Below are 22,311 nucleotides of genomic sequence, written 5' to 3'. Positions count from 1 at the left end.
GACTTGGGCTCCAGATCCTTCACAACTCCATTGCCCAAAAAATAAGGAAGGTGATGTAGGGTAGCAAAACCACCTTAAGCTTGGGAAGCTTAACAGTAGCACTGAAGAAGGAAAAATTTATAACAGAAAGACAAAAAAACTGGTCTTTGGTGCAGATAATTTAGGGCTGCAAGAAAGCTGCGAGAAGCTTTTTACAGTGGAAGAGAGCTGAAGCTCTAGCAGTCAGTCCTAGTTGTCTAACAAGAAAACAATTAATGAAGCCATTAATAAAGCAAAATTACTTCCCCCTGCCCTTCGGAAGGCACGTGAAGCATCGCACTGGTAAATCCACCCTCGCTTCACTCCCGGCCCTCCATCAGGCGCATCTCCCCTCACATCCCATCCCTCAGCATCTTCCCTTCACCGGATGGACGCAGCCGTCCCACAGCACCCCGAGGACGAACCACCCCCCCGGGTCGGGGCAGCCCTCACCGCCCACCTGCCGCCCATGCGGCCACCACCCTTCGGCACCTCCCTCCCCTCCCTGCTCCCTCCCTCCTTCTCTCCCCGCTTGGTAACGCCGTCTCCGTACTCACAGCATCTGCGCACTGCGAGGCGGCCGGCAGCCCGCCGCTACCGCCGGCCCTGCGAACCCTCGCTCAGCCCGCCCCGACACAAGGCCTCCCCTCCGCCTCGCCGCCCCCGAGCGCGGCGGTAACAGCGGCCGGATCGGCGGCGCAGGCGCGCTGCCTCCTCCCCTAGTGGCTGCTGCGGGGAGGCCGGCGGCCGCTCGCGGGTCCCCCCAGAGCCGAGCGAGAGCGGCTCGGGCCGGCAGCGGGAGGAGAAGAAGAAGGAGGAGGAGGGCGGGAGGCGGGGGCCGGGCGTTGTGTGAGGAGGGAGTCGTGCTGCACACCCAGCCCGTCAGTAACCGCCGCTGCTGGGGAGGAGGAGGAGAAGGAGGCGGCGGCGGCGGCGGCGGCGGCGGCGAGAGGTTCTCCCACCCCCACCCACCGAGCTGAGGTGAGGCCAGGGCAAAGCATCCTCCTTTCTTCCCCTCATCCCTTTCTCCCTTTCATCCTTCCCCCACCCTCCTCGGGCTCTTTCCTTTCGTCCCTCTCTCCTCATCCTCCTTCCTCTCATCTCATCCTTTCCCGGTCCTCCTTTCCTTTCTTCTCTCCTCGCCACCTTTCTCCACTCCTCCCCATCCCCCAGGCTCCTTCTCCCCACGTTTCACACCCACCACAAATCACCATCGCTCCTTCCCTTTTTCCCTTTTTATTTCAAAACGCGTTTTTTTCTTTTTTTTTTTCTTTTTTTTTTTTTCCTTGTAATTGCTTGCCCGGTGAAAGAGAAGAGGCTGAGAGCCGCTCACAGACAGAGATAATCCGCTGTCTTTAAAGAACGGGATTTGAATTAATGGTCATTGGGTGGCGCGTGTATTGTGGGGAGAGGGGGATTTTATCGAGGGAAGAAAGAGAGGGTCGGAGGTGCGTTGTTTTGCTTATCCGTCTATTTCCCATCTATTTACACGGCCCCGTGCGAACGCTCCTTTTGTGTTTCTCCTTATTCTCCTTTCTTCAGGCAGCACGGAGATCTCTCCATGCCTTTGCCCACCCCTCCCTGTCGCGCAGTGCGGGGCCGTGGGGTGGGCAGGGGGCTGCAGCCCTCCATCCATCCATCCTCTTTAGGCCTTTTTCAGTCCCTCTCTGCGGTGACCCCCAGCCCAGCCCCAGCCTCTCCCGGCTGCTGTCAGAAGTTTGCAGAGCGTTGAACGTGGTTTGGTCCGTGCGTGGAGCTGATAGAAAGCAGTGTGGAACTAGGCTGTGAGGCGGTGAAGTGTCTGGAGTGGAAGAAGTTTGGCTTTTGGGTGATGAAGGGAAGCAGTGTGTCGCTGTCCTTCTGCTCCCAAACATCAGGGTGGCCAGGGAAGTAAGTTTGACACGTTTATGGCACCTGCTTCTTCCTGGAGCGATGGGGATGTGGTGCCTGAAGGTTTGGGAAGGTGCTGCTTCCTCCACTGCATGGTGGTTTTGCTGCTCTGCTGTGCAATGGCCCGACCTTTCATTATCAGTGTGTTTAGTTGTTAGCATGCTTGCAATGATTTCAGCCCTTGGAGGCTTCTGTTTGTCAAGCCTGAGCCTAAAGTTTGCCTATGCTTCATATATGTTTCAAAGCCTGTTACTGTAACCATTTACTGTACCTCCTAGGGCAGCATGTACAATAGCAAAACTCTCTGAGCCCTAACATGTAAAACCCTGCATCTCCTGCCCTACCTAAGAAATGTTCATTACGTGAACTTATCAAGATTGCAGCAGTGTGTTTTGGAGTACGAGATAAGTAGCACAAATAGGAGAACTCTCCGATGATGCTGAGGCACATAACAGATTTGGTTGGCTTTGTGGCTATCGCAGGGCTTTTGCTTTTCCTTTTAACCTATTGTTTCTGTGATTAATATCGTGTATTGTTATCAGGCTTTTGGCATTGCATTCAAACAGTTCCTTCTAGAAGAGAAAAAGTACTGACCTGAAGGCTGAACTTTCACACTCAATTGTGTAAGTCATTGTTTATAGGCTGCTGCAGAAACACTCTCATCTTAGGGTAAGGTAGCTGTAATGCCATCAGTGGGTGCTGCTGGTGACAAAAGCCTCCATAGGAAAGCTTCAGTGTCATTGGAGACTAGCATGGAAAAGCAGCCCTAGTTTATGCAGATTTTTGAAAGCTCTTTTTTAATATTAGTGGTGAACACGCATGGTACTGCTGACGTGCCTTTGAACAACTGAAAACCGAGGGTATTCATAGACTGAGGCTTTAAAGCCAAAGGAAGCTATTAGATCTTCCACTCTGACCTTTTGACTGCTATAGTCAGTTGGATTCTATCCAGTTACTTTTGAGTGCAATAACTTGTATTTGGCTGAAGCACATTTCCCAGAAAAAAAAATGGAATTTTGATCGGAAGACTGTAAGAGGTGGAGAATCCACTGCTTATTAAGTTATTTGGCTCCAGCTCCCAGTCACTGGTTACTGCTGTGCCTTTCTCCAGCATGCTAAAGAACTCAAAGTATTTTCTTACCATGGAGGGAGGCATTTATCTGCTGGAACCTTGTAAATTCCTCTCTTTTCTGTTTGGAAAAAAACAAATGGTCTAAAATTACTTTAAACTGTCACTGCATACATTTTCCTCACTACTCAATTTCTGTGGCCTTCTTTGTTTTTTTTTTTCTTCTTCTCCAAATCTGCTTTTTCAACATTTTTGTGACAATGTGAGCTGAGTGCAGAACGCCAATGCCTCTCTCAGGAGTGTTGTGTGAGTTTAAGTATTACCTCTTTAGCATTACGCTTCTGTTGATATATCAGGTTTACATTTTAACCCCATTGGCTGCAGCACTGTATTTTTAATCACATTTTCACTGGTAATGTTTGCCCTATCAAAGCCTTGGCAGGACTGTTTATTTCAAGAAGGCTTCATAGTTTTATGGACTAGAGTGTGTCTCCTGATTGTAGCTAAACAGCTTTATATGTGGCTTTATTTAAGAGGTTGTTTTGTTTGGGTTTTTTTCTAACATATATTTGAGTATATCAAACAGTCCCAACTGGTTTACCCCAGTTATGCACCATTCTATCAGTCTGTAACTTGTGCAAACTTTGTTGTCATGATTGATCGTATCTACTTACAAGGAATTGAAAAATGGTTTCTTGGTAGCAGCTCAAACTGTGGGGAATTCATAGAATCGTAGAATGGCTTGGGTTGGAACAGGCCTCAAGAATCATCAAGCTCCAAACTCCCTGCCTCAGGCTGCCAACCTCCATATCTAATACTAGACCAGGTTGCCCAGGGCCCCATCCAGCGTAGCCTTAAATGCCTCCAGGGACGGGGCATCCACAGCCTCTGGGCAGCTGTTCCAGCACCTCACCACTCTCTCTGTAAAGAACTTTCCCCTCACATCCAACCTAAATCTTCCCTCCTTCCACTTAAAACCATTTCCCCTTGTCCTGCTGTTATCTACCCTTTCAAAGAGTTGATTCCCCTCCTGTTTATAGGCTCCCTTTAGGTACTGGAAGGCTGCAATTCCTCATAAATCCCAGTTATGTTGTGATTCATTCTTATTGAAGGCTGATTAGTTTGTCCTGAGGTGTCCCTTAACCAATTCTTAACCTGTTTAATTGCTGCTAGTTTGTAATCAGACCATCACAAAATAGTACACTAAGTGCCATAAAAGTTTAAGCATACATACTGATGCTCACATTTTTTTTTTTTTACTATTTTGCTCAGAATTTGCATCATGTTAACCTACAGCTATAAACACAATCTCACTCGCTTGTTAAAGCATGGTTGTAATGTTAGCATTCTGAAATTTCTCTGCAATTTTCAGAATGATTAAAAATTCATGTTGGTGGAGTAGCCATCTCAACTATTTCTGTGAGCCCCCTTCTTTGTGATAACCATTTTCAGTCCTGCTGAACAAAAAGCATTGCAAAGTAACGTTGTTTTAACATTGCTCTGTGTCGCAGGCTGAAGAGGTAATTCATCATTCTCATGAGACACAAGAAAGTCATCTCATTTCTTTCCAAATGCAGAATTACTTCCTGAATGCATCAGTCCCTTCTGCACTATTAGTGTGATTAGTTTCCCTGTTCAGTAGCACACCTTTGTGAGGGTGAAGATGTCTTTTGTTCTTACAAATTCCACCTCCCCCCCTCGTGTTTTTCCCTTCTGCCAAGAAATGTTTCCAGCTTCACCCATCAATTTTTACACAAGAAACATTTAATCTGTTCTCTTAAAACTTTTCTTCTTGTTTTGTGTGGCTTCTTATTCTTAATAGCAGCATTGATTGAAGTCTGTTGCCAAATTACAGTAGTTATGACAATACCTTCTAGGTATTACATGCTGTTTGAACGTAACTGGGATTTTTTTTTCTTTCTATGTACAATAACACAAGTATACAATCCATTGTATTGTGGGGCAAAGTAGGCATTTGCTTTTAATACAACATGTTTCAAGGCTTAGATAAAAGAAGCTAAGCTATTTATTTATTACCTCCCTACTTTTTTTTCATAGCCAGCACAAAGGATGGGACATCGGTTTCAGATATAGCAGAATACAATGTGTATTTGGAAATGTGAGGGGGAGGTATAGAGGAATAAAGAAGAACAGCATGAATCTGATAGTAACTGCAGTAGCATAGTTAGGTTATAAACCTGTTAAAGTTTTTGGGGGTCCATAGCAATTGTCCCCCAGAGCTAATTGGAGGTAAGGTGCTAGAAGGGGATAAAACAAGAACAGAATTGGAGAGGATAATAAAAGTTACAAGAAGAATGTTGCATTTTAGAGGCTAAGAGCTGCTGCTTGATTAAAAGAAACTTGTTCGTGTATTTTGTATCCACACATTAGTTAAGATAAGCTTTTTGGGGGAATTAGATAAATTATACTGTTTACCACTTGGCCAGTGAGGACTTTCCCAAAGCAGAGCTTCCAACACATCAGGCTTCTGCAGGAAACAGAAGTGGTCAGGACTCCCATTCCTCAATGGGACTCCACTAGTGATGGGGAGGGTCTGCCAGCTGTATCAACAACACCAAGAGCACAAGTGGGATCAAACTGCTGCCCCATCTTGCAGGCCTTCAACATTGTTGGAAAGTAGTTGTATTAATACATTTTAATGTAAAAGACAGTAAGAAGCGAGTTGAAGGTGCAACAAAGAACAGAAACCACGTTTGGGCATATTAGAATAAGTGGTTAATAAGGAATTTATTCTTGTACTATCCTGAGTATTTCCATTTGGTCGTGAAAGGGTAGATAATAGCAGGACAAGGGGAAATGGTTTGAAATTGAGGGATGGAAGATTTAGGTTGGATGTCAGGAGGAAGTTCTTTACTATGAGAGTGATGAAGTGCTGGAACGGGCTGCCAAGAGAGGTTGTGGATGCCCTGTCCCTGGAGGCATTTAAGGCCAGGTTGAATGGGGACCTGGGCAGCCTGGTCTGGTATTAAATGTGGAGGTTGGCAGCCCTGCATTTGGCAGGGGGGTTGAAGCTTCCTGATCTTTGTGGTTCCTTCCAATCCAAGCCATTCTATGATATGATTCTATGAAAAAACCTCCAAAATCTCTTCCCAAGGATTTAAGTTTCAGGTTAAATTATGGAATAGAAATGCTATTGTATGTGTTCTGATATTTTCGTAGATGCTGCTTTTTCTTTCTCTTGTACAATTATTGTAATATAGCAATAGCTGTGCTTGTTCCAAAGGAGCTATGTTAACAAACGTGAATAAAATCTCTTGAAAAGAGACCTAAAAGTTCTTTGCCATTTTAATTTTCTTGCATAATCCTGTTATGCAAGTTATCTGATGAAGTTTTTTTTTTTTTTTGTCTTCTTGAATTTTGAGTCAATTTAAAAGTTGTTGTAAATAATAGCATTTGCATTCATGTGTTTATTTAATAAACAGAATAGATTTGATGTTCTCTATCATTAGGTATTGCCTTCCTTAAGAGGTAATGGAATGAATGGTCTCTCTTTCTAATATAAAACAAGCTGTGATGGTGGTTAATTCTTAATGTGAGTTCATATCTGTACAATTATATATTTCCCAGTGGATGCAGGATTGCATCTCTAGGCAAGATGGAGCTAATGTATGTAGGTGCCATTTGTTTATGGCCTATTTTGTGTAATAGAGCATCTTTTGTTTCATCTAAAAAAAATAATCAGAATTGTAGTAGATATTTCCTATTGAGAGGACTAAACCTTGTGTTTGAAGTCATGCAGTTGATTTAACATATGCCACCATTTTTTATTGTTACCAAAATTTAAGAGGGCTGATTAATAAAGTTCTCCCCCCACCCCTCACTGTTTTGAAACATTGAAGTAAAAGAGATCGTTGCTTGTGCTTGATTTTTTTTTGATCTACAGGTTATCAAAACTGTTTGCAAATGTTTATCTCATGGTTATAAAAGTTGACTGTTTGACAACAAAAGATTGTTAAGACTTTCAAGGAAAAGTATAATAAAGGTAACAACTGGAATTGCCAGTGAGAAATAGCAAGAGAAGGAAGAGAGATTTTTTAAGCATCTCTCTTCTGTTGGTGTACTGGTAAGATCAAAAAATATCTCCATCATATAGGGCCAAGATTGAACATAGCCAAAATTGGCTTCTACAATGTTTTTAATCTTTCCTGTTTTTGAATAAGTTTACACTGTCATTCATCAGCTTTAGATTTCTTGTTTGACATAACTAACAGATTTAATCTGGAAGTATGAAAACAGTTTTTCTATTCGGAAAATATAGGAAAACCAATGAAGTTTAATCTTACAATAAAAAAAAATTTAATGAAGTTACAGAGTTGCAAAGAAACAAGTGCAATTTATTACCAGATTACTAGTTAGAAAGAAACAAATGACACTTTTCCCCACGTTTTAGGGTCAACTTTAGAGGGATTAATGTATTTTCATTACAACATGCAAACTCTTTTCTGATTCTTATACAAATAGTCTTGAGTGCTTACTATAATCAAGTCAGGAATGCAAATTGGGAATTACATCTGCTTAGTCTAATTTTAAACGTATCTATTATTTCTGTAATCTACATTTCCAGCGCTTGGATGCTGGGCAGAAATACTTCTAAGAAAAATAAATTGTCAGGAAATCCATGAATGAAGAAAGATGAGGCTGTGCTGGAGTAGAATGGGAATAAATAGATTCAAACAAATGTTCTCCAGGAGCGCTTTACCCCAGAAAGAAGTGTGCAGAGCTGTCACTTGTGCTCAGGTGGGCTGCTCACACTTACAGGGAAATTCAAGCCTATCTGAGAAAACGTTTTGGACTTTCACACTTACTAAATATTGCTTCTGGGTCAAATCTGATATCTAGAAAGAATAGGAACATTTTCAAGGGAAAAAAAGTTAAGAGGAAGAGCTATTGCTATCTTATGGTCTCATTTATTACTTGTATGACTTAAGAAGAATTCAGTGTATGATTAAGACAGACAGCATTCTGAATGCAAGGATATTTTAATCTGTTCTTGCACTCTAAAAAGTTTTTAGGTGACTTGTACCCTTGAACCAAGTGTTTCTTTTATGCTCAAATTCAAGCCCTTGCATTTAGGCTTGTGTGCTGGGAATCCTGTGCATGTGTAGGCAGCAGGATGCTTCCTGGGTGCTAAAAGCAGGAAGGACACAAACCCTGAGTGGGAATGCCTTCTACATGTGCTTTGTTCACATGAAAACAGAACTAAAGTGTCTATAAACACTAACATCCCCTGCCTGTTTTCCTCACCTTCTAAAATGCATCTCTACTATGTTCTTTACTATGAGAATGGTGAGGTGCTGGAACAGCTGCCCAGAGAGGTTGTGGATGCCCCGTCCCTGGAGATGTTGAAGGCCAGACTGGATGGAGCCTTGGGCAGCCTGGTCTGGTATTAAATGGGGAGGTTGGTAGCCCTGCATGTGGCAGGGGGTTTGGAGATTCATGATCATTGGGGTCCCTTCCAATCCAAGCTATGTTGTGATTCTGTGAAACAATTTTCCACAGCTAAGAACAGGAAAATGTAAGGAGTATCAATGTTCAATATTCACCTTCAGTGAGAAGGGTAAGAAATAGTATTTTTTAATTTGTTTTTATTATAATATATAAATTTCCTTATTGTGACCAGAGAAACAATTGGCTTACTTCTCAGAGTCTTCCTGGAGCACCAGCTGGAGGTGCTGTATGTTCCCCAGTGATCTCAGATGCTGTGCCATAGCCTAATGAACAATGACAGAGTAAAATGGAAGAGTAAAATTACATTTTATGCAAACATAGCCAAAAAGTCTTCAGAATTAATGCCTTGAAGTAGTTGAGAAAGCTGAGCAATTGTGGGAGATAAGTAGACTTATTTTCTTTGCTTTTAAGTAGAAATATCACTGAGTACTCACCTTCATGTGAGCCTTAAGCTGGGTACAAGTTCAGCAAGCTACAAATGTGGTGGCAGCAAAAGAAAATCATAGATGTGTGGACAGATTTAACACACAAGAACTGTTGTGGTTTGGATGTAAAAATAGAAGGCTTGCAAGCAGAATGAGGTTAGGAGCTGTAGTGGTGGCACAAATGCAGTTGCTTTTTTGAGGCTCTGCACTCCATGTTCTCCTTCCTGCCAGTTTCAGGACTGTTCTGGCTTGGCAGGTGCCAAAAATTTTCCCTTAATTTCAAATTCTGTGACTGATTGACTTCAAGTTGACAAACCCTAAGTTGGTTGCATCTTAGGGGTAGAGTCAGCTTAACGTGAATTGTTTCAGAGCTTTTGTGCTCGTGAGAATGATGCAGAGATGAACTGACAACATGAGTGCGCTCAGGTCTCCTGTTGGCTTAATGAGTTTATTTTTGTGGAGTGGTTGACAGGCAGCCAAAAGAAACAAACAAACAGAATTACATAGCCCAAGAACAGCTTCTTCGCTGATTTTTTTTTTTTTTTCTCCATAGGAAAATGAGTTAGGAGGCAGGGAGTCACTGTATTCAGTTCATATGAGGAGTAGCTTCTAGGGAAGGACCGAAGGCTGCACTTTGCAAAAAATAATCCATTGGTAGCTTGAAGACTTCTTCAAGTGTACTTGAACTCTGTGATCTGAACTAGACAATGTGAGCCTGGGTTTCCAAGATTTTGTGGTGTTACTTACTCAGCTCTTGACAATACTGTTTGGATTTTTCTCTTTTGTTACTGTTCTTCATTAAAAATGGGGTGAAACTATGATTGATTAAGTGAGGAGAGAATTTTGAAATCACTCTTGATAAAACATAATTTTATGAATTTTTACCAACATTTATTTAGGAAGGACCAGAAGGTGCTCAGATGTGGTTACCTCTCAGCCAGTAAAGCTAGGCTATAGGAAATGCAGACAAAGCATGGGTGCTGTAGGAAAAGTGTGTTGCAGGAAGACTTTCAACTGCTTCATGTACCTAGAGCTTCTTTGAATGAGGAGAGAGATGTAAATAGAAAGGAAAAAGAGATTTGAGAAGATGAACTTATTTTATTCATTTAAAAACAAAATGCACCCATACAAAGCCTTAGTCCCAAATCTGAATTATATTTCTGCAATTTGATGAAATGTGCAAAACCCAAGAAAAACTTTGCATTGACATTATGTAGTGCTTCTTTCAGCATTATAGGCAGCTTTCTGTGCATCTTAGCTAATGGACAGATTGGGTTTTCACCTTGCAAAAGCTGACTACCCTCAGTCCTTTAAAAGTAATGACAGAATTAATGTTGAAAACATCTCACTCAACAATCTCAGTCCTGTCTCTACCTTTGGCCATGAAATGTGTCAATATTTTCTAAGTTCAGTCTGGCCAAATCCAGTCCTCGGTGGTATTACAATGATACGTATGTAGTTCCAAAAGTAATGCCTCCTATTTATTTTCATGGTAACTACAATAGACACAAAGAGTCCAATAACACTGTTTGATGAATTCTCATCTACAAAACACTATTTTTTGACATAATCACCACCATTTTTTTTTGCCAGAAGTGAACAAGTAGCTGTGTGCTGTGCTCTTAAAAATCTACATGGAGATCTAGATTGTGGCTTATCATAGAATGGCCTGGGTTGAAAAGGACCACAATGATCATCTGGTTTCAATCCCCCAGCTATGTGCAGGGTCACCAACCACCAGACCAGGCTGCCCAGAGCCACATCCAGCCTGGCCTTGAATGCCTGCAGGGATGGGGCATCCACAACCTCCTTGGGCAACCTGTTCCAGTGCATCACCACCTCTGTGTGAAAAACTTCCTCCTAATATCTCACCTAAACCTCCCCTGTCTCAGTTTAAAACCATTCCCCCTTGTCCTATTGCTATCCACCCTCGTAACAGCCGTTCCCCTTCCTGTTTATATACTCCCTTCAAGTACTGGAAGGCCGCATTAAGGTCTCCCTGGCTTGTCTTTCATGTCACTGTTGCCACTGCTGAAAAGCACCACCCGCCACCTCACTGTGCTGTCACTTCTTGGTATCTGTAAACATTTAGCAAGAGGCGATGAAGTTGAATGGGTGCCATTTTTTTCCACATGGAGGAATACTATGACACACCTTTACTTCAGGTGCACTTCCATGCCAGACACCATTTTGTCAGGCTCACCCTCTGCTGCCTTCTGTCACACAGTAACAAAATGAAATATTGGTGGGAAGGTTCAACCTCTACTGCCATACTACCAACATCCACCTCTGATGTTGTAGGCCAACAAAATAAAACAGGAGTCATTACTTTCAGTGCAGCCCTTGTACATAAGTTGCTTAAAGCACTGAAAAATTAGAAAGCTTCCCTGTATTACCTCACAAAGCTATTGTGAGCATTGTGTACCTCTTCTGTGTTCTAGCAAGTGGTTTATGTGAGGGGACTCATCATTTCAACATTTGGATAAGAAAAAAGAATACTCAGTGTTTAGTACTTCAGAGCTTCTTGCATCCATTTCTCATCTGCCTCGAATAGGTAGTGCATTCTGCTCAAATTTTCATCTTAATGAGCTATTTCATGTATGTTCCTGTTTTGATCTAATGATAGATTTTCTGATGAAGTGAGAAACCAGTTCTGTCATGTTGGGCCAGTTGAGCAAAACATTACAGATGGACTTGGTTGACTAACATGAACTCGCAGGATTGCTGGTGTAGATGCCTTGTGTTGTTCTACTTGCTCTTGTTAGGTGCTGTGCAAGACCTCATCCATATCTGTCATGGATGTCTTGTACAACATCTCAGAGTGAGAAACGTGGTATCAGAGCATGGAATTATTTGATAAGTTTCATTAGATTTCTCTCCAATTGCACTGATGTGGGTGGTTCCGTCCATGGAAAGAGGCAAAATTCTTGGTTAGTCTTATGGTGGCAAAGTGCAATAAATAACAATGAAATTTGGTGAAAATAAGGGAAATTAGTGCTGTTGCCTTAAAATTAGGTTTACTCTAAGTATGCATATCTAATATGCAGATTTCCTGGATGAAGAATCTAAATTCACTGTGGGCTGATGTCTTTTTAGTGCAGCAAGTACTACTGAAAACATTCCAAAGTGAAATACAAGTTATGTCAGAGGTGGTGGTAGTTTTCATTGCGTTGGAAAGGTTTCATTATTTGTTTCTCCAGGGATCTTTTGATATCTTAAGACCAAATACTGTGATTTTTAGTTTTGGATTCCAGTGGATGAATGATAAAAAATTTGTTAAAGGTTTATGATGGAAATTGATAGTGTTGCAATAGTGCCACTGCCCACATTCACTCCCTGCACTGTTTAATCACCACTGAGTGTTGAAATTTGGGAAGTATACCTTTTATTTCTGTTAAGGAAAATTTGTTGTTTGTTTGTTTGTTTTTAACTGTAGATGCTAAACCTTAGTCCAGACTTCATTCCAAAACTGTATGTCTACATTATTCTAAATAATTTAGTGAAAAATGTGTTGGTAGTAGCAGGGGTTTTAAATGTTTAAAAATATCGGAATGTGTTTAAATTGAGTTTTGCTGAATACAATGAAAAGATGAAAAATAGACAACCTTATTGCTTATTATAATAAATTATGAATGCTGCAGGTGATTTCCAGATTTAATAGCTGCTATAGTGCTAAGCAGTTCTGTTGTTGAACTATTTTATTCTAAATTATATTCTTAAGCCTGGGGAAAAATTGGTTTTTAAGAGCTGTGCTAACAAATTCTTATCATCATATTGAGGCCTTAGTAAAGTGTGATCTATTATTCCTTATATTTTATTTCAAGACAACTGAATGTAAGGAGATGCCTTTTTTTTTCTTTTTCTTTTTCTTTTTCTTTTTTTTTTTTTTGGCTACAGCCTGGCTCAGCATTGCTCCAGTTCAGTGTTTGTTGTTGTTTTGCTATTCTTGTAACTGTTTTTCATGGTGAAGGCTTGTGATTTCATTAGCATTTATTTTAAAACCTGGAAAACCTGACAGGGCTAAATGGAAAAAGAATTCTGTTTTCCATGTAGATAAGCACGGAAGGACATGAATAAAAATCAGGTTGGCCTTTCCTCCACGCTTCACAACTCTCCTCCACAGCTTTATGAACCATTGGGAAATGGGCCACGTTATCTTTAATTTTGTAAATAATTAGCATTCTTTGTGTGGTTATTTTTACTGAAAGTATGTTTCTAGATTAATTTGCAGATAACAAAGCCAGCTTGATGTACTGAAGCTGCGTTGCCTTCCATCTTTGGCTGGTTAGTTGTTAGGAGGTTTTTGTTGCTATATTTGCCTATCTTTCCAGCACATTGGCAGCTTGTTCCAAGAGCCAGAACTTATGATAACCCTTGAAACTAAACCACACATCTTATATGTTACCTCCAGCTTTAGTACCCATAAGTTGTCTCGAGAACATCCTTGTCACTCCTCAGAACTCAGAGTTGTGTTCATCCTTTGAAATGAGCAACAGTTTTTCTGCCTGCTAAATGATGTAGTGACTTATATTGATGCTACTGAGAACGTGCCCCTAAGTTTAAACCAGATGGGCATTGGTGCTAAAATACCACTTTGTTTTGGGGGATTATGGCTATCACACCTGGACCCTTCCTACCTTCAGTTCGGTGCAGCAGCGCTTATTGTCCTTGTTTTCATTTCATGTGTTTTGCTTAATAGAAGGAAACAAGTTACCACTTTGCATTTATTTTTAAGTGAAGAGAAAAAATGACTTTCTCCAGAATGATGACAATGAGCAGTTTATTACCACAAGCGGTGCATTTTATTTTCTTTCAGTTAGAAAGCAGTGATTTGTCTGAATTTTTGGAGTGGTTTTTAAGTGAATAATGATATAAGAGCCTTCTTACTTGAGGCTTCTTATAAATGCAGTTATTTATATGAGAAAAACTGCTCATGCTTGGATTATTTATGCAGGGAAAAAAAAAAAAAAACAACAACCAACTGGCTCTGGATTGATACAGTTTTTTTTCCCCATCTTCTCTGAACTAATTTGTTTTCTCTGTGCAGTGAGTTCTACTTTGTTTTAGATAGTTAGGAGCTCCTTATGCCATTTCCCTGGGTAAAATGATCAGATTCAGACCTTGCCTTCTCTTCTTCAAGGCAAACTTTGTTCCTTGTGGCTTCAAGAGAGAATATTGTGGCCTTTCCCGTTTCATTTTTAGCAGGCCAGGCTTCATTAAAAGCAGTGCTGAGACTGTTCCTGGTCTGCTTTCACTGGCATGTTCTTTGCTTCCTTTCTATGTTTTTTTTTCCCCCCAGCAATTAAGAGAGAGGTGTGAAGATGAACTGCACCTTCTTCCCCCTTTTCAGGTTGCACTTTTGATGCCAGTCTCCTCCTATGAGTTTCATTTGAGCCTGGAGACAACATTCTGACCCTGCAGTGCACGGGGATGTGAATCCACTGCTGACCCTTCAGGTCATTTAAATCTGCAGTTCTGTGGTCAGGAATGTGTGCTAGTTGGTAAAAGGACCATCTAAACAGCCTTCTTAAAGCACTGTTAACTACTGACAGGAATCATAAAGCAAAGATACAGAGGATTTTATATCAACAAAGATTACTCCTACCTAGAGCCAAGAGTGACCTAATTTTTGTAGATACACCAGCAGGATCTGAGAGTCTGTCTGTAAACAGTTTCTTAGCAACAGCTGCCTGTCTGTCCCCTAGAAAGAATGTCACTTTTTACTCATTGTGAGGCTTTCTTCTCTTGACTCCTGAATTTTACAGCCCTTCTGCCCCAATCAGTGCTTTCAGTTGCAGGGAGGCTGAAGCAGTTTTGTCAGCGATGATGGCTTTCCTTTCTCTGGTAGAAGCCACCTACAGCTCAGTGAGGTGGGGTTGATATTAAATCACTGTTTACTTTATTGCTGGCTTCACAACAGCTTTTCTGTTGCAGCCCAGCACACTGATTTATCGTAGTGCAGTTCCATATATATTCTGAAATGATGAAGGATCTTGCATTTCCACATTTCTGCTTCCGCTTAAATCCAGGAGGTGACAGACCAGGAACAATAAAATGAAATTCCTTTTATTTATTTATTAAGGTTTCAACTTATTTTGTTATTCTCCCCACCCCCCCCCCCCCCAAAAAAAAAAAAAAAAAAAAAGATTTTTTTTTTTTACAGCACAAGAAATGTCTTTCTTCATTTAGACTTGTACAGCCTCTGTCTCAAATACTGAATTCAGAGGCAAACAAACCGGAGCCCTTTTGGATATGGTTTTTATTACCTGGAAGCCTGCAGCTCACGTGTCTGTCATTTTGAGCTTTATCTGCCTTAAGGACTGTTGTGTAATTTGCATGGAGAGGTCAAGCAGTGACACTTCCAGAAAGAGCAGCTCTACTGTTTTCTACAATAATACAGTGATAAAGAGAGCAAGAGGGGAGATGGAAAAAAAGAGTAATTTTCCTGGACAATTACAAGCTCTTGTGATTAATTTAAACAGAAATATTATTTGAAAATAGCGATCTTATTCCTTTAGCCAATGATCTGTATGGCATGAAGTACAGAAAAACAATTTTCAGTGTTTTTTTTTCTTTTTCTATTGTTTATTGAATATTTTAAGACTCATAACCTGGGGGCTGAGGCCAAGTGATTGATTCAGGTAATAAGAAGTTTGAATGATCATAAATATTAAGTCCTCTATCTTGCTGCTGATACACCATATCCTGTTTTAGCTGAGACCCATTTGAGATGGAGAAGTGCAGGTCCTGTAGAAGTCAGGTTTTGAACTGAAGGTGTTGGAATGGGATCTGATCATAAACACATTTAATAGGAGTTAAGGAAGAGCAAGCTGAAATCTGTCTCCATTATATTCAGAGTATCTTAGAAAAGAAATCTTCAAGAAAATACAGTGAAGCACACATACAGAAAATGCTTCGAGGGTAAATATAATAATGTATGCTCTAATTTATCAGTTCTATTTCCCAACTCTGTGTGGCAGCAGATCAAAAGGACACTTACACTGAGATGTAAAAAAGTCTTTCTCTGGAGGTTGTGGAAGCAGAGGTGAATTTTCAGTTCGTTGAAGATTCACGTGAAGTCAGAATAGTGTCAGTTAGCACAGGTTGATAGGACCTATGTAGGTGTATTGTTCCTTTTACTTATTTATCATAGAATGGCCTGGGTTGAAAAGGACCACAATGATCATCCAGTTCCAACCCCCTGCTATGCACAGGGTCACCAACCACCAGACCAGGCTGCCCAGAGCCACATCCAGCCTGGCCTTGAATGCCTGCAGGATGGGGCATCCACAACCTCCTTGGGCAACCTGTTCCAGTGCATCACCACCCTCTGTGTGAAAAACTTCCTCCTAATATCTCACCTAAACCTCCCCTGTATTAGTTTAAAACCATTTCCCCTTGTCCTATCGCTATCTACTCTTGTAATCAGTCATTTACTGTTGATTTATTGTCAATTCTTTATTTCAGCTGTTCCTGTGAGGGTTAAATATGACTTCAGCTTGGAAAAATGGTCTTCCTACTTTTCCTTCTCCCTTAACAGAAGGCATTTGGATGTTGGAATCAGATTTGAGGAGTGTTTACGGCTGATATAGACTGAAGCCTATTGCATAATTTAAGGGAATTGTAGATTTTATTTCTGCTCCAGAAGAGGAAAATTCATATGTCTTTATGTCTGAGGGCTTTTGAGCATAATATAGAAATTTCTGTTAATGTGAGAAGCTGTCTTGTTTCTTAAAACTGTTTTTATTTCCTCCTCTTTGTTTGATTTGATATTCAGAAGTTTCTGCTGCGTGCAGAATGGAGAGTTAAAAAGTAATTGAGGTATTTTTCTGGCTTGCATTTAAAAAATGAGTAGTAGGAATTTCTCTTATGAAAGAGGTTAGATGCAACTGGGAAACACAAAAAGAAAGGCAGTTTAAAATACTTCGATGCCTAAAAAGCTGACATTGAAGTACAATAAAGAAGTTGAGTAGGAAGACGGATGAAACATGAGCTTTTGAAGAACTTTCTATGAAAAGGGCAATAAAGCTAAGATTTGTTACGTTTATAATTTTTAGGAACTGCTGGGGTGGCTCACTGTCAAATAACATAAAAATAGACTGTGATAAAAGACTGAGTACATTTTTTTTTTTTGTACTGGTTTCAGTATTTTCCATTACATTTTGGCCAAAAGTTGCTCATTGTTTTAAAATGTTTTATTATTATTATTATTATTATTATTATTATGCTTTTTTTGGTAATTTTTTTCTTATGTAAATGAAAATAATCTCAATCACTATCAATAATTAGTTGGCATTTCCCTTCACATTTGCACCAAACTTAATCGATGCTTTCATAAAAGTAGAAGTTTCTCATTACTATTATTTCTCTGCTATTTTGTGAGGTATGGATAGACCCCAATAAAAATATACCTTTCTAACTAAATATTCTTTTCTATCAAGAAAAGAATGTTTTTTTTTTTTTCCCAACCTCGTCAAGACCAAAAAAACCTTCCTTTTTATAAGCAAGTTATTGTAGCTCTGTGTTTCCTGCATATATTAACCAAATGTTTGAAGACTGAAGACAACGAATATGCAGTGACTCATCTGTTTAGAATAAAACCTGATACATTTGTGAATGAAATCCAGCTTTGTAAAGCAGAGCATAGAATCACAGAATCAGAGCATGCAGCTTGTTATTGTTTGGGGGGATTTTTTTTTTATTATTGTTTATTTATGCTTTTAACAGATGTACAGGTTAGGAAAGTTTTATTTAGACTTGTGAAGCACTCACTCATATTTGTAAATCTGCTGATAGTGGGATGAATTGGTTATTTCATAGAACTGTACTATTAGTACAATTATCATCTGTAGTGGTTTTAAAGCATTTTTAGAGGTGCTTGCATTGATAATATTGAAAGAACTTCGATTCTTAACCCTAAACACAAACACGAGGATGCCTAAGAAGTCTAAAAGAGAACTGAATCCCAAACTCTTGATGAAGCTCCTAGACAATTAAGTAGCTTGTCAAAGAGTTGGAACAAGTATAGGCTTTTTAGCAGAAATGTGAGCTCATCTGACAAAAAGTGTGAAATATCAATGCCTGCCTAAGTCCAAATTATGTATATGTTGATATCTTCAAGTCTTTTTGACAATTTTTTCCTGTAATCAGCATGCTTAATAGCAAAATGTGGTATTATTTCCGTAGCGGTGGTTGAAAACAAAGAGGATGTGTACAGGCTGATTCTTTCCTGGTTATTCTATCCCAGCCTATAATAGCTGCCTGTGGGTTTCGTGAATCTCAGGGTAGCATCTGGGTGATAACTTTTAAATGAAGACAGCTCCATTAATGTTTCATAACTTCCTTCATTAGCATTGCCTTCTTCATCTCTGAAACATTCTACTGCAACTGGCTCCACAAATTTGAGGGAAGAAGTAATTCCTTTCTAATGTTTTAAAACTCTTCACTGAAGAATTTCTGAGGTGCTTTTAAGCCTTTTGAGGCATATAATATAGTGTTACCTATTCGCCTCCATTCTTTTTGTCTTTAAATTTTTTATTTCGTCAGTTTCCTTTTTCGTGTTGAAGATTGAAGTCTGTTTAGACACTTCTCATACAGAAAGTATTCAGTGCTTCTCACTGAGACTTTACAAATACATTTTGTAGTTCTAGTAGACCTTTTTGCAGAAGGAAGCAGACAACATTAAAGATTAGATTTGTAACAAATTCAAGTAGTGACATGCTAGTATTCAACTCCCCATTCCTTTTCCTTTCCGAATGAAGCAATGCAGAGCTGCTTTTTCAATGAGTTCCAGCTGTGACTTTAGTATCAATTGCTCACTGAAATCATATTACACGTGAAACATGTTTGCTTCTCCCAGTGTACCATATTTTGCAGTGGTACAAAACGTAATTTCATGTGGCATCTTTGACCCCAGTCACCAAGTATAAAATCTTCAGTTCTGCTTAGTGAGATTTATGCTAGAGTATCCTAAAAATATATATTTTTTCCTGTAATTAGTAAATAGTCACTTTACTCTTCACCTCCTTTTTTCCAAGATGTATATGAATATAGAAGTGAATGTGGATTCACAGCTTGGGCTCTTGGGAAACCGGGTTCATTTTCTCATTCTTTCCTGTGAGGACTTCATGATGATTTTCCTGCAGGTGACAAATACAGGTGAAAATTCTCCCAGTGTCCAGACAGCCTCTTAGGACTGATGAGCAGCAGCACGGAGATCAAAGTCCTCATGCAGATAAGATTTCATATGGAAGAAAAAGTACTAAGGGGAAAATGAATGTTGTGAAGTAGAAAACTGAGTATTAGGATCTTTACAGTATTGTTGGTTGAAATGTTAATATCTCACAGGATATAAAAGCAGTTGAGAAATCTCAAATGGAAAGCAATGAAAAAGAGCCTGAACAGCACACACAAGCCAAAAAAGTTGTGGATGCCTCATTCATTGAGGCATTCAGGGACGGGCTGGATGGGGCCATGGGCAGATTGAGCTACTTGGAGGCAACCAGCTCACGGCTGGGGGTTGGAACTGGATGGTATTTCAGGTTCATTTCAATCTGATCCATTTTATGGTTATTGTCCCAAAATAGAAAATAATGGGACTTGAATGTTGGATTTCAAATAAGTATATTGATACTAATATTGCGTTTGAAGAATGATAGCAGTTCAGTTTATGGACTAGGGAAGTTATATAGGGAAGCTGTAGGGTTGCACTATACCTTCAAGAAAGCTTAGAATTCAGTTAGATTAAAAAATTAACTCCTATAATCGGTAATGCAGTACATGTACTGAAGTTCATGACAAAGCAGGAGAAGCTCAACAATGGTGTGGCAGTTGTCCATCCAAGGACTGCTTTACAGAGCATTACAGTTGAGGAAAAGGAACTCCTGGATTTGAATAACTGTTGGACCTATCTAAAATGATTACTACTGAAGATATGAAACTGTGATCATACACATTTTTATTCTGATCCTTGTAGGAGGTGAGGAGAAAATCCAAATTAACCATAATAGTGTTCAATTTCCAGAGGAAATACACGTGTAGGAAGACATGCTTACAAAGAAATTATAGGGAACATTAAAAAGCTTTTTTTTTTTTTTCCAGTTTCTGTTCTTAAGAAACTTTAAGACAGTAGGGAAAATATATATATATATATATATATATATATTTATTCTTTAAAATAAAGAATGAAGAGTAATCAGAATGAGGATTTAGGATAGTAGAAAAAGCTATTTTTAGTAAATGTATTTGGAAAGGTATCTTCCAAACAGTGTTGAAATGTTAAATGTCCAAAATGGCCAAAAATAATTCTGCAGAGAAGTTCAAGGCAAGCAAACTAATTATGAATCTATTCCTAATCCTTCGGAAGCAAAAGCCATTCAGTGGGGTTGGCAGTTGGTTCAGGACTGAGGTGGGAAAGGGAATGTTGGAGGAGGCCAAGCAGGAAAGCTGAGGAAATTCTTTGCATCCTAACTAGGAAGAAGGAAAGGTGTCTGAGACTGAAGTGTTAATTAAAGGGATTTTAGCAGTAATGGATACAATGAATAGAATTGGGTCACTATTATTGAGGGTTTACTTTATTATTTTATCTTTAAATCATGCTATATTCATTTCTAACAATTTGTCTCACTCTTGGTTTTTTGTGTCCCAGATGATTGGGGTCTATGTTTCATACAATGGTGAGAATTGTTTTCATCTTAATATTTGTAATTCTTGGATCAAGATCTGGATTTTGCCAATTTTTGTCAGTACTAATATTTTGTTTGAAAAGGTATGAATGGTGACAGTTTCACCTCGCTGAACCCGTCACTCTTTCCATTCTAATCCTATATAAACACTACTTGTATTCCACTGAGTGGCCTATAGTAGCTTGTTTACCTGATGACTTGAAGAGTTTATTTGCTGTTTTCAAGTTTATCTGCATTCCTTTCTTCTCTTAATCTTCATAGAGATGATTTCTTCAGAGACATTGATCAAAGATTCAGTAACAAAATGAAAACTGTGCTGAATGAGAAGAAAAGTTGGTATGTGGGAGAATTAATCTGGCATTACCTAAATTGCTTTTTTTATTATTATTTTTTATTTTTAGAACTAGCACGTCTTTGTCATCTGCATTACCTGTTGCCTGCAAAAGGCTGGTCATTTGTTAAGTGATCTCAAGAAAATTGACAGGTGGTTTTTATGAATTTATGCAAGAAGTTACTTTGTATTTTAATAGCAGTAATGAAAAATGGATTTTCTTTCTTTCTCCTGAGCTTTAGGGGATTTTCTGATGTAGCAAAATTCTTCCTATCTTTAAATCATTAAGGTTGGAAAAGACCTCTAAGATCCCCAAGTCCATCCCCAATTCATCCCCACCATAGATCTTGTCCTCAAGAGCCATGTCTCTCTACTTCTTGAATGCCTCTGGGGACAGTGACTCCATCACTTCCCTGGGCAGCCTGTTCCAATGCATTATCACTCTTTCAGAGAAGAAATATATCCAACCTGAACCTCCCCTGGTGCATCTTGAGGCAATGCAGAAAGATGCTCTGAAAACTGAAATAGAAAGAAGTTGGTTGTGGTGCCTTCCTGATGTCAGGGCAAAAAATAACTGTCATCACTTGGGTGGGTTGCAAACAATTTGAAATACAATACTGTAGTTACTGTATATTTTGTCTTAGTTTTGATGAGATTGAATTTACCTTCTGAGAATAGCACCATAACATTAGTGAAGTAATGCTTTTAATGCTTTACACTGTCCTTGTGCAGGACAGAGGGAAGCTCAACTAATAGCCTCATCTTTTTTTTTTTCTTTTTTTAATAGTTGAATTTCCAATTCTTTTACAATTTTTAAAGTTTCATACCAATTTTGAAATGTCTCTTTATGAAATTCGGTGCTGTAGAATGGAAAGCAGCTCAGATTTGAGTAATTTTACTGTGTGGATATTGCTGTTTCTTTTTCAGATGAATTCTTAAGGATTCTGTTAGATATCCAGCAATATATATCTCCCACTGGAACCATGCCGTCTATGTCCGTGTTTGATTATATGTCTACTGGTTCAAAAAGTAAAAATGCAGAGTGTGGTTATTTTAAGGATCAAGTCCTGGTCTTCAGATTTGTTTATGTAAGAGATGTAGCAAGATCCCATACGTAAATTCGACTTGTTTTCTGGCATATGAATTTTTCAGCATTTTCAAAAGGGTCAGCCAGTCTTTTCCCTCTATGGAACTGGGATAAAAACAAATAACTTGAGTTATTTCTATATGTTTGTCTGATACCCTTTTGCGTTATACTTCTCAGAAATGGAGCTGCAAGGCTTAAGGTCTGTGCTCTCACCCACTGCATAGTATGCATTCACAAGGCAAAGGCAGTCCTACTTCTGGGTGCAAATGGCTGCAATCAAGGCAGTTTCTAACTCATGATTGCAGATTTCCTTAAAGTCAGCAGATGTTCTGAGCATC

The 22,311-nt window shown here is 39.5% G+C and overlaps 1 protein-coding gene across 1 annotated transcript in view; it reads left to right on the top strand.

Moving 5' to 3' along the window:
* Positions 1–843: 843 nt before the first annotated feature.
* Positions 844–22,311, top strand: part of CTNNA2 (catenin alpha 2) — a 465,672-nt gene continuing 444,204 nt past the window's right edge. The window contains exon 1 of the mRNA XM_031588179.2: positions 844–999. The gene's annotated coding sequence lies outside the window, so the exon portion shown is untranslated. The remainder of the gene's footprint in view (positions 1,000–22,311) is intronic.

The sequence above is a fragment of the Phasianus colchicus genome, chromosome 4 (assembly GCF_987193195.1).
Source record: "Phasianus colchicus chromosome 4, bPhaCol1.hap1.1, whole genome shotgun sequence".
Classification (NCBI taxonomy): domain Eukaryota; kingdom Metazoa; phylum Chordata; class Aves; order Galliformes; family Phasianidae; genus Phasianus; species Phasianus colchicus.
The sequence above is the reverse complement of the archived record's forward strand: the minus strand, read 5'-3'. Positions and strand labels throughout refer to the sequence as shown.